Source organism: Bombina bombina, chromosome 7, assembly GCF_027579735.1.
Source record: "Bombina bombina isolate aBomBom1 chromosome 7, aBomBom1.pri, whole genome shotgun sequence".
Taxonomy (NCBI): domain Eukaryota; kingdom Metazoa; phylum Chordata; class Amphibia; order Anura; family Bombinatoridae; genus Bombina; species Bombina bombina.
In genome coordinates, this window is record NC_069505.1 from 497,818,771 (window position 1) to 497,833,160 (window position 14,390).

The 14,390-nt window shown below is 44.2% G+C and overlaps 1 protein-coding gene across 1 annotated transcript in view; it reads right to left on the minus strand.

Moving 5' to 3' along the window:
• LOC128666862 (cytochrome P450 2A4) overlaps positions 1-9,130 on the minus strand; it is a 65,415-nt gene extending 56,285 nt beyond the window's left edge. Inside the window, exon 1 of the mRNA XM_053721663.1 lies at positions 9,077-9,130. The gene's annotated coding sequence lies outside the window, so the exon portion shown is untranslated. The remainder of the gene's footprint in view (positions 1-9,076) is intronic.
• Between the last annotated feature and the right edge of the window lie 5,260 nt (positions 9,131-14,390).

Genomic DNA, 14,390 nt, shown 5'->3' on the forward strand with positions numbered 1-14,390 from the left:
AAGTAACCAAAACAGGATCCCACGACGAATGTGGACAAAAGCAGCTCTCTCCAATAATGTGCAGAAAATCAAAACAGTCCTAAAAGACAAAAAACGAGAGGCGCTCTTGGTGCAGCAAGTTCAAAGAATAGGATATACAACAAAAGATAAAATCCAGGTACTCACAAACAGGATTGCACATTCAGTGCAATAACGAACAAACCGAAGCTTCTGAGCCGCTCGGCTGACTCTCTGTGGTTGTGACTGCTGGTGTCCAGAACGAGGCTCCACTTCCGATGCCGATCACCAATCTGGAACGCCAACAGGGAGAAACACTGCGCCGTTAATACCTGGCGAACATAGACCCAACCAGGCGGGTCTCACCAAAAAGGGGAAATAATTGAAAGTCCAGAGCGAGACTTAAAAAATCAAATACACTTTATTAAAATATATATTAAAATATAAAATACTTTTATATATTTTAATAAAGTGTATTTGATTTTTTAAGTCTCGCTCTGGACTTTCAATTATTTCCCCTTTTTGGTGAGACCCGCCTGGTTGGGTCTATTTTCGCCAGGTATTAACGGCGCAGTGTTTCTCCCTGTTGGCGTTCCTGATTGGTGATCGGCATCGGAAGTGGAGCCTCGTTCTGGACACCAGCAGTCACAACCACAGAGAGTCAGCCGAGCGGCTCAGAAGCTTCGGTTTGTTCGTTATTGCACTGAATGTGCAATCCTGTTTGTGAGTACCTGGATTTAATCTTTTGTTGTATATCCTATTCTTTGAACTTGCTGCACCAAGAGCACCTCTCGTTTTTTGTAATTTAGGACTGTTTTGATATACTGAACTCACCCTGTGCACACACATGTATACTGAAATCACCCTGTGCACACACACATGTATACTGAACTCACCCTGTGCACACACACATGTATACTGAACTCACCCTGTACACACACACACATGTATACTGAACTCACCCTGTACACACACACATGTATACTGAACTCACCCTGTACACACACACATGTATATTGAACTCACCCTGTGCACACACATGTATACTGAACTCACCCTGTGCACACACATGTATACTGAACTCACCCTGTGCACACACATGTATACTAAACTCACCCTGTACACACACACGTATACTGAACTCACCCTGTACACACACACGTATACTGAACTCACCCTGTGCACACACACGTATATTGAACTCACCCTGTGCACACACATGTATACTGAACTCACCCTGTGCACACACATGTATACTGAACTCACCCTGTGCACACGCACATGTATACTGAACTCACCCTGTGCACACACACATGTATACTGAACTCACCCTGTGCACACACACATGTATACTGAACTCACCCTGTACACACACACATGTATACTGAACTCACCCTGTACACACACACACACGTATACTGAACTCACCCTGTACACACACATGTATACTAAACTCACCCCGTGCACACACATGTATACTAAACTCACCCCGTGCACACACATGTATACTAAACCCACCCCGTGCACACACATGTATACTGAACTCACCCTGTGCACACACACATGTATACTAAACTCACCCTGTGCACACACATGTATACTAAACTCACCCCGTGCACACACATGTATACTGAACTCACCCTGTGCACACACACGTATACTGAACTCACCCTGTGCACACACATGTATACTGAACTCACCCTGTACACACACACACACGTATACTGAACTCACCTTATACACACACATGTATACTGAACTCACCCTGTACACACACATGTATACTGAACTCACCCTGTACCCACACATGTATACTGAACTCACCCTGTGCACACACACACATGTATACTGAACTCACCCTATACACACACATGTATACTGAACTCACCCTGTACACACACATGTATACTGAACTCACCCTGTGCACACACATGTATACTGAACTCACCCTGTACACACACACACACACACGTATACTGAACTCACCCTATACACACACATGTATACTGAACTCACCCTGTACACACACATGTATACTGAACTCACCCCGTGCACACACATGTATACTGAACTCACCCCGTGCACACACATGTATACTGAACTCACTCTGTGCACACACACGTATACTGAACTCACCCTGTGCACACACACATGTATACTGAACTCACCCTGTACACACAAATGTATACTGAACTCACCCTGTACACACACACACACACACATGTATACTGAACTCACCCTATACACACACATGTATACTGAACTCACCCTATACACACACATGTATACTGAACTCACCCTGTACACACACATGTATACTGAACTCACCCTATACACACACATGTATACTGAACTCACCCTGTACACACACATGTATACTGAACACACCCTGTGCACACACATGTATACTGAACTCACCCTGTGCACACACATGTATACTGAACTCACCCTGTGCACACACATGTATACTGAACTCACCCTGTGCACACACATGTATACTGAACTCACCCTGTACACACACACACACATGTATACTAAACTCACCCCGTGCACACACATGTATACTGAACTCACCCTGTGCACACACATGTATACTGAACTCACCCTGTGCACACACACATGTATACTGAACTCACCCTGTACACACACACATGTATACTGAACTCATCCTGTACACACACACATGTATACTGAACTCATCCTGTACACACACATGTATACTGAACTCACCCTGTGCACACACATGTATACTGAACTCACCCTGTACACATACATGTATACTGAACTCACCCTGTACACACACACACACATGTATACTGAACTCCCCCTGTAAACCCGGGGTGGGCAATTATCGGCCCTCAGATATTATGGACTACATCTCCCATAATGCTTTTTCAGCGATAATGCTGGCAAAGCATCATGGGAGATGTAGTCCATAACATCTGGAGGGCCGATAATTGCCCATCCCTGCTGTGCACACACATATATACTGATCTCACCCTGTACACACACACACACACATGTATACTGAACTCACCCTGTACACACACATGTATACTGAACTCACCCTGTGCACACACATGTATACTGAACTCACCCTGTACACACACACATGTATACTGAACTCACCCTGTACACACACATGTATACTCAACTCACCCTGTGCACACACACATGTATACTGAACTCACCCTGTGCACACACACATGTATACTGAACTCACCCTGTGCACACACATGTATACTGAACTCACCCTGTGCACACACATGTATACTGAACTCACCCTGTGCACACACATGTATACTGAACTCACCCTGTACACACACACACACACATGTATACTGAACTCACCTTATACACACACATGTATACTGAACTCACCCTGTACACACACATGTATACTGAACTCACCCTGTACACACACACACACACATGTATACTGAACTCACCCTGTACACACAAATGTATACTGAACTCACCCTGTACACACACACACACACACACACACACGTATACTGAACTCACCCTGTACACAAACATGTATACTGAACTCCCCCTGTACACACATGTATACTGAACTCACCCTGTACACACACACATGTATACTGAACTCCCCCTGTACACACATGTATACTGAACTCACCCTGTAAACCAGGGGTGGGCAATTATCGGCCCTCAGATATTATGGACTACATCTCCCATAATGCTTTTTCAGCGATAATGCTGGCAAAGCATCATGGGAGAAGTAGTCCATAACATCTGGAGGGCCGATAATTGCCCATCCCTGCTGTACACACACATATATACTGAACTCACCCTGTACACACACATGTATACTGAACTCACCCTGTGCACACACGTATACTGAACTCACCCTGTGCACACACGTATACTGAACTCACCCTGTGCACACACATGTATACTGAACTCACCCTGTGCACACACATGTATACTGAACTCACCCTGTGCACACACGTATACTGAACTCACCCTGTGCACACACGTATACTGAACTCACCCTGTGCACACACGTATACTGAACTCACCCTGTACACACACATGTATACTGAACTCACCCTGTGCACACACGTATACTGAACTCACCCTGTGCACACACGTATACTGAACTCACCCTGTGCACACACGTATACTGAACTCACCCTGTGAGTCACAACCACAGAGAGTCAGCCGAGCGGCTCAGAAGCTTCGGTTTGTTCGTTATTGCACTGAATGTGCAATCCTGTTTGTGAGTACCTGGATTTAATCTTTTGTTGTATATCCTATTCTTTGAACTTGCTGCACCAAGAGCACCTCTCGTTTTTTGTAATTTAGGACTGTTTTGATATACTGAACTCACCCTGTGCACACACATGTATACTGAAATCACCCTGTGCACACACACATGTATACTGAACTCACCCTGTGCACACACACATGTATACTGAACTCACCCTGTACACACACACACATGTATACTGAACTCACCCTGTACACACACACATGTATACTGAACTCACCCTGTACACACACACATGTATATTGAACTCACCCTGTGCACACACATGTATACTGAACTCACCCTGTGCACACACATGTATACTGAACTCACCCTGTGCACACACATGTATACTAAACTCACCCTGTACACACACACGTATACTGAACTCACCCTGTACACACACACGTATACTGAACTCACCCTGTGCACACACACGTATATTGAACTCACCCTGTGCACACACATGTATACTGAACTCACCCTGTGCACACACATGTATACTGAACTCACCCTGTGCACACGCACATGTATACTGAACTCACCCTGTGCACACACACATGTATACTGAACTCACCCTGTGCACACACACATGTATACTGAACTCACCCTGTACACACACACATGTATACTGAACTCACCCTGTACACACACACACACGTATACTGAACTCACCCTGTACACACACATGTATACTAAACTCACCCCGTGCACACACATGTATACTAAACTCACCCCGTGCACACACATGTATACTAAACCCACCCCGTGCACACACATGTATACTGAACTCACCCTGTGCACACACACATGTATACTAAACTCACCCTGTGCACACACATGTATACTAAACTCACCCCGTGCACACACATGTATACTGAACTCACCCTGTGCACACACACGTATACTGAACTCACCCTGTGCACACACATGTATACTGAACTCACCCTGTACACACACACACACGTATACTGAACTCACCTTATACACACACATGTATACTGAACTCACCCTGTACACACACATGTATACTGAACTCACCCTGTACCCACACATGTATACTGAACTCACCCTGTGCACACACACACATGTATACTGAACTCACCCTATACACACACATGTATACTGAACTCACCCTGTACACACACATGTATACTGAACTCACCCTGTGCACACACATGTATACTGAACTCACCCTGTACACACACACACACACACACACACGTATACTGAACTCACCCTATACACACACATGTATACTGAACTCACCCTGTACACACACATGTATACTGAACTCACCCCGTGCACACACATGTATACTGAACTCACCCCGTGCACACACATGTATACTGAACTCACTCTGTGCACACACACGTATACTGAACTCACCCTGTGCACACACACATGTATACTGAACTCACCCTGTACACACAAATGTATACTGAACTCACCCTGTACACACACACACACACACACACATGTATACTGAACTCACCCTATACACACACATGTATACTGAACTCACCCTATACACACACATGTATACTGAACTCACCCTGTACACACACATGTATACTGAACTCACCCTATACACACACATGTATACTGAACTCACCCTATACACACACATGTATACTGAACACACCCTGTGCACACACATGTATACTGAACACACCCTGTGCACACACATGTATACTGAACTCACCCTGTGCACACACATGTATACTGAACTCACCCTGTGCACACACATGTATACTGAACTCACCCTGTGCACACACATGTATACTGAACTCACCCTGTACACACACACACACATGTATACTAAACTCACCCCGTGCACACACATGTATACTGAACTCACCCTGTGCACACACATGTATACTGAACTCACCCTGTGCACACACACATGTATACTGAACTCACCCTGTACACACACACATGTATACTCACCCTGTGCACACACACATGTATACTGAACTCACCCTGTACACACACACATGTATACTGAACTCATCCTGTACACACACACATGTATACTGAACTCATCCTGTACACACACATGTATACTGAACTCACCCTGTGCACACACATGTATACTGAACTCACCCTGTACACATACATGTATACTGAACTCACCCTGTACACACACACATGTATACTGAACTCCCCCTGTAAACCCGGGGTGGGCAATTATCGGCCCTCAGATATTATGGACTACATCTCCCATAATGCTTTTTCAGCGATAATGCTGGCAAAGCATCATGGGAGATGTAGTCCATAACATCTGGAGGGCCGATAATTGCCCATCCCTGCTGTGCACACACATATATACTGATCTCACCCTGTACACACACACACACACATGTATACTGAACTCACCCTGTACACACACATGTATACTGAACTCACCCTGTGCACACACGTATACTGAACTCACCCTGTGCACACACGTATACTGAACTCACCCTGTGCACACACGTATACTGAACTCACCCTGTGCACACACATGTATACTGAACTCACCCTGTGCACACACATGTATACTGAACTCACCCTGTGCACACACGTATACTGAACTCACCCTGTGCACACACGTATACTGAACTCACCCTGTACACACACATGTATACTGAACTCACCCTGTACACACACATGTATACTGAACTCACCCTGTGCACACACGTATACTGAACTCACCCTGTGCACACACGTATACTGAACTCACCCTGTGCACACACATGTATACTGAACTCACCCTGTGCACACACATGTATACTGAACTCATCCTGTACACACACATGTATACTGAACTCATCCTGTACACACATGCATACTGAACTCACCCTGTACACACACATGTATACTGAACTCATCCTGTACACACATGTATACTGAACTTACCCTGTGCACACACATGTATACTGAACTCACCCTGTACACACACATCACACATGTATACTGAACTCACCCTGTACACACACACATGTATACTGAACTCACCCCGTACACACACATGTATACTGAACTCACCCTGTGCACACACATGTATACTGAACTCACTCTGTGCACACACACGTATACTGAACTCACCCTGTGCACACACACGTATACTGAACTCACCCTGTGCACACACATGTATACTGCACTCACCCTGTGCACACACATGTATACTGAACTCACCCTGTGCACACACATGTATACTGAACTCACCCTGTACACACACACACGTATACTGAACTCACCCTATACACACACATGTATACTGAACTCACCCTGTACACACACATGTATACTGAACTCACCCTGTGCATACACATGTATACTGAACTCACCCTGTACACACACATGTATACTGAACTCACCCTATACACACACATGTATACTGAACTCACCCTGTGCACACACATGTATACTGAACTCACCCTGTACACACACACACACACGTATACTGAACTCACCCTATACACACACATGTATACTGAACTTACCCTGTGCACCCACACACACACACACATGTATACCGAACTTACCCTGTGCACACACATGTATACTGAACTCACCCTGTGCACACACATGTATTCTGAACTCACCCTGTGCACACACATGTATACTGAACTCACCCTGTGCACACACATGTATACTGAACTCACCCTGTGCACACACATGTATACTGAACTCACCCTGTGCACACACATGTATACTGAACTCACCCTGTACACACACACACATGTATACTGAACTTACCCTGTGCACACACACGTATACTGAACTCACACTTACACACAATATTGTGTACCTTGCACTCATCCTGTGCATGCACACACATTGGGGTCGATTTATCAACCCCTTCGTCAGGCTTCATCTGCCTACAACTGCAGGTTTTCACAAGAGAACCTGCACTTCGTATTTAACAAACAGCGGTTATCAGACCGCTGCTTCCCCACCCTTTCGCCGCCTCTTAGGTGACAAATTTCAATCTTCCCGGTCTCGTCCGACTGGGGAGATCGACAGCTCCTGCCCGCGTGTGATTGGCTGTGTGCGGGCAGGGTGTGGAGTTGCACACAAGTGCAAAATAGCGCTTGTGTGCAATGCTGAATTCCAGTAGTGGAATTCAGCCCGCCAGAGGTGAGCTGCGGCGGACAGGGGCGCGTATGTGCGCCCCTGTCTGCCTCAGCTTGATAAAATCGACCCCATTATACACATGCACACAACCACCACTCACTCATGTACACACACCCACACACACACACACACATCAGAAATATACATTGTACTCACCCTGTATTCATAAACATATATACACAGATTGTACTTAGCTTGTACAAATACACACATACACAAAGATTTCACTTTTACCCTGTATACACTACATACAGCATTCACTCCTGTTCCAATGTCTGTCCCAATACAGCCCGATCTCACATACCGACTTCTAAACACTAAACTCAATTAAACTTGCATTTTATTGCTTAATACTTTGTACTACAGTTCTGTTATTAGGAATGCTGGAAAGAATACAAAACTTTCCTATCTTGAAATATCTAGGCCACTAAGCAGTTGTCTCAATTTAGTCTCAAAGATACAGAAAGCTTTCTTAACTTTAGACCAGTGTATACAATTGAATTTTCATGGGGGAAGGGGACCCCCTGCTGTGTCTGAAAAGTAAAAAAAAGTGACACTCCCACAAAGAAACTAATTGCTAGTCTGCCAATAATATATTAAAAGTGTTCAAATTCTATGTATCAGCAGGCATGCAGATATCCATAATGTAAACTTCACCCCTCCATAACAAATACACCCTACCTTGTTTCAGCAGATTCTCTGTTGTATCCTGACACGACTTATGCAGAAGAAATCTGTGAGGGGGTGGGGTAAAAGGGAGGGCAGCAATGATAATGGCCAATCAGAGCTGTTATATTCATTCTGGCCACTCCCCAAAAATGAAAGGGTTTATTGTAATCTTATTCTGATTCAGTAGAAAAATACTGCAAATGCAGCTGTATCAGTGATAACAAATTTGCATTGGAAATTAAACTTAGTTGCAGTCATTATTTATCATTTGAAGCATTTCATTTTAATGCACTCAAAGAAGTTTATTTGTTGCATCTAAAAAGGAACAGTTTAAAAACTATAACTATTTTTCATTTAATTATTTATTTAGTAAATCAGATGTTCCTTTAATGGAAAATCATAAAAAGGTGTATATGCTTGTGTGCTGTGTCCACAGATAATGTAATGAATGATCTGCCCTTAAAGGGACACTAAACACAGTGGGCTAGATTACAAGTGGTGCGCTAACTGTTGCGCACGAGTGAAAGGGGGTTTATCATGGCTCTGCGCTCATCGATTGGAAGTAGCATGGTATTACAAGTTGAAAGTAAATGGGTTCACTCAAGCGCAATTTAATTTAACACGTGTCGGGTAAGTGCTACTTAAAAGCTCTGGTTAACTGTTACACTTGAATAAAAAGTTGCACAAAACACATAAAAAATAAATCTTAATGTACATTTACAGTCATAATAACACTGTCTAATAAAAATTATTTTAAAAAATTTGCATCAAAAATGTTATAAGGGCTCTAAAATATAAGGTCTCAGGTCTTAGGAAAAAAAGGCTGCAAAGGGATTTAACACACACACATATATATATATATATATATATATATGTGTGTGTTTACATATGCATTGATGTATTTGTGTTTTACTGTGTGTGTGTGTGTATATATATATATATAGTTCAAAGTAGACGAGCACTCCAGAAATCCTGAGTCACATGCCCGGGGTGCAACAGATAGGCAAATAGAATATAAGGAAGAGTGCACTCGCCAGGACTTTTCAAAGTTTTTATTCCAAATATGTGAACGTTTTCGGGGGATTAGCCCCTTCCTCAGACATACAAAATTACAATATGAGCAAACCCACACCAGACACCCTTACTTAGGTAGGTCAGCCAATCATACGCTCTCCAGAGTAAGGTGCCACCCACAAGTTGAGACACCCCCCTGGCAATGAATGAGGCTGGCCCAAGCAAAAAATATTAAAATAAAATAAACAGCTGGAGCTAATCAAATATACATTTAGGAATACAGATAAATTACACTAAATCAGAAAAATGGAGGCATCAATGCAATAAATCTAAGCACATATCTGAAAACCACAAATCAAATCCAAAAAATGTCAAATTAGGCACATAATAAACACATAGGTAAAGCATATCCCAGTAGGAGAAACATCAGTGATCTACAAATCAGCCAACCAGCTCAAAGATGAGATGGTAAATGTATAATATCCATATGTGAATATGTGTGAAACACTGCGTCCTCAGATTTGTATGCATACAATAATAGATACATGTTGAAACTATGTGTCAGAAAAAACATGTGTGTACATAGCCCTGCAGTAGAAATTAACAGTGGTTAACAGAAAATAAATGGGCCAAGCATCAGAAGCAGAATAAACAAGTCAGCTTACCGGTATTCAAAACTAGACCTAGCATTGTGCAGAACCCGGGGGAAAAAACAGTTACAGAAAAGACCGGGAACACTGTATTATTCAAAAGTAGCGCAACCGGCCGGTTGACATGGCAACCTGGTAAACAAATACCCATGTCAGTATAGCAGAGGAGATACACATCGTAACCAATGTAGCACATCGTTACAACTATATGACACATCATTGTGAAAAATAAAGGGCAATTTAGAGACACTCATGTAGACACGAGCAGGGGAATATGATTGTGCCTGTCAGCAATAGAGATCGGGAGTGCGTGCGAGAAGTCACATTCACCTAGCAAACAAGGAATTATATGGGGGCCAACTATATATACCAAATACACTTAACTCAAGGCCAATAAGCTAGCAGAATGATATAGGTGACTAGTGATGTCGCGAACTGTTCGCCAGAGAACAGTTCACAGTGATCTTAGCTTGTTCGCCGCGGCAGGCAAACATATGCGATGTTCGATCCGCCCCCTATTCGTCATCATTGAGGAAACTTTGACCCTGTATCTCAGACACATTTGAGCCAATCAGCAGCAGACACTCCCTCACAGACCCCCACAGCTCCTGGGCAGCAGCCATTTTAGATTACTTACGATCCTGCATTGTTAGTGAGAGAAGGTTTAGTGTTGCTGCTGTTGATATTATAGGGAAATAGATAGCTAGGCTAGTGTATTCAGTGTCCACTACAGTCCTGAAGGATTCATCTAATCTCTGCTGTAAGGACAGCACCCCAAAAAGCCCTTTTTAGGGCTAGAACTTCAGCCGTTTTTTGTTTTTTTTATTTGTAATTTTATTTGCATTTGCCTGGCTGTCAGCCTGTGTGTGAGGCTCACAGCATATACTGTGACTAGTGCCACCACTGATATCTGCTTAACATTAGTGTAAATTTAAAAAAAAAAAAAAAAACTTTTACATCATTTTGCTAGTGTAATCTAATTTCATTTTCTATCAGGCCTGTGAGTCAGGCCCACATCATATACTGTGATTAATTCTTCTGTGCCACCACTAATATCTGGTTAACATTAGTGTAAATTTTAAAAAAAAACTTTTACATAATTTTGCTAGTGTAATCTAATTTCATTTTCCATCAGGCCTGTGTGTCAGATCCACATCATATACTGTGATTAATAGCTCTGTTTTCCACCACTTATATCTGGTGTAACATTAGTGTAAATTTAAAAAAAACAAAAAACTTTTACATCAGTCCTCTTCTAGTGTTATTTAATTTTAGTTGCCAGGCCAGGCTGCCACTAGTGCCAGCCTGTGTGCCAGGCAGCCAGCATATACTGTGCCTACTTCCATCCTCATTGCCACCACTCCTATCTGTTGTAACATTATTGTAACTTTTTAAAAAAAAAAACTTTTACATCAGTCTGCTAGTGTTATTTAATTGCAGTTGCCTGTCTGCCAGCGTGCGTGCCAGGCCCACTTTCCAACTAGTGCCACGAATCATATTTGTTATAACAGTAGTGTAAATATTTAAAATAAAAAAAACTTTTTTTTTTGACTGTGAAACATCAGTCTGCTTTTTTGTGTCAGGCTCACAGCGTATACTGTGCCCACTTGCCCAGTGCCACCACTCATAATTTGTTTAATAGTAGTGTAAGTGTACATTTAAAAAAAAAATGACAGGCAGAGGCAGGCCACCCCGCAGGTGCCGTCGTGTCCGTGGTGCTGTGATTCCCTTAGACCCTACAACTATGCACAGTGTTCAGAGGCCACATGCCATGGACGCGAAAAGTTCTGAGGAGGAACTAGTTGAATGGCTAACACAGGACACCCAATCTTCTACAGCTTGTGCTCCTAGTCCTAACCTTGACGCACCATCCACCTCCAGCTTAGCTTCGGGCACCTCTCAAGTGACCAGTGCCGCCCGCCTGCCGCCACCACCAACACTAGCACCACAGCCGCTTCACTTGATCTGTCAGAGGAGTTATTGACACATCAGTTGGAAGAAATGAGTGATGCGCAACCATCATTGACAGAGGATGTAGATAACAGATGAATGAATGAATGAATTCATTCATCTGTTATCTACATCCTCTATCAATGATGGTTGCGCATCACTCATTTCTTCCAACTGATGTGTCAATAACTCCTCTGACAGATCGAATGAATGAATGAATGAATATGATGATGATGATGATGATGATGATGATGAACCCGCTGCTGCTTCCTTTGTTGATTTGTCAGGTACAAGTGACGCGGTTGATGATGATGTGTCCGTGGATGTCACGTGGGTGCTCGCTAGAAGAGAAGAAGAAGAGGGGGAAAGTTCAGATGGGGAGACAGAGAGGAGGAGGAGGAGGAGGAGGAGACGAGTTGGAAGCAGGGGGAGGTCATCGAAAGGAGATAGTGGCACAGTCAGACAGCATGCATCGGCACCCGGGGTCAGCCAGACAGCACGCCAATCAACGCATGCTGTTGCCACCACCAGAATGCCGTCATCGCAGAGCTCAGCAGTGTGGCATTTTTTTTGTGTGTCTGCCTCTGACAACAGTGATGCCATTTGCAACCTGTGCCAAAAGAAACTGAGTCGTGGGAAGTCCAACACCCACCTAGGTACAACTGCTTTGCGAAGGCACATGGTCTCACATCACAAACGCCGATGGGAAGAACACATGAGTAGAAGCAGCACACAAACTCAAAGCCGCCATCCTCCTCCAGGTCCAGCATCTTCATTCACGTCAACCACTGCTGTCCTCCTTGCCCCCTCTCAACCATCCTCCACTCAGTCTCTCTTACGTAGCAGTTCCTGGTCATCTGCTCACAGTCAGGGGTCTGTCAAGGACATGTTTGAGTGTAAGAAGCCAATTTCCCAAAGTCACCCCCTTGCCCGGCGTCTGACAGCTGGCTTGTCTGAACTCTTAGCCCGCCAGCTTTTACCATACAAGCTGGTGGAGTCTGAGGCGTTCAAAAAATTTGTTGCTATGGGAACACCACAGTGGAAGGTACCCGGCCGAAATTTCTTTTCACAAAAGGCAATCCCCAACCTGTACTCGATTGTGCGAAAGGAAGTAATGGCATGTCTGGCACACAGCGTTGGGGCAAGGGTCCATCTGACCACTGATAGCTGGTCTGCAAAGCATGGTCAGGGCAGGTATATCACCTACACTGCGCATTGGGTAAACCTGCTGATGGCTGACAAGCATGGAATGCGTGGCTCTGCAGAGGAGTTGGTGACACCGCCACGACTTGCAGGCAGGCCTGCTTCTACCTCCTCTACTCCTCCTACTCCATAACCTCTTCCTCGGCTCAGTCCTCTTCTGCTGCTGCGTCTTGCTCCACATCAACGGCACCCCCCCAGCTCCCCAGGTACTATTCAACATCCCGGATACGGCAGTGTCACGCTGTCTTGGGGTTGACTTGCCTGAAAGCCGAGAGTCACACCACACCAGCACTCCTGTCCGCCCTGAACGCACAGATGGATCAGTGGCTGACTCTGCACCAATTGGAGATTGGCAAAGTTTTTTCTGACAACGGAAGTAATTTGGTGGCACATTGAAATTGGGCAAGTTGACACATGTGCCGTGCATGGCACATGTGTGTAATTTGATTGTACAACGATTTGTGCATAAGTACCCAGGCTTACAGGACGTCCTGAAGGAGGCCAGGAAG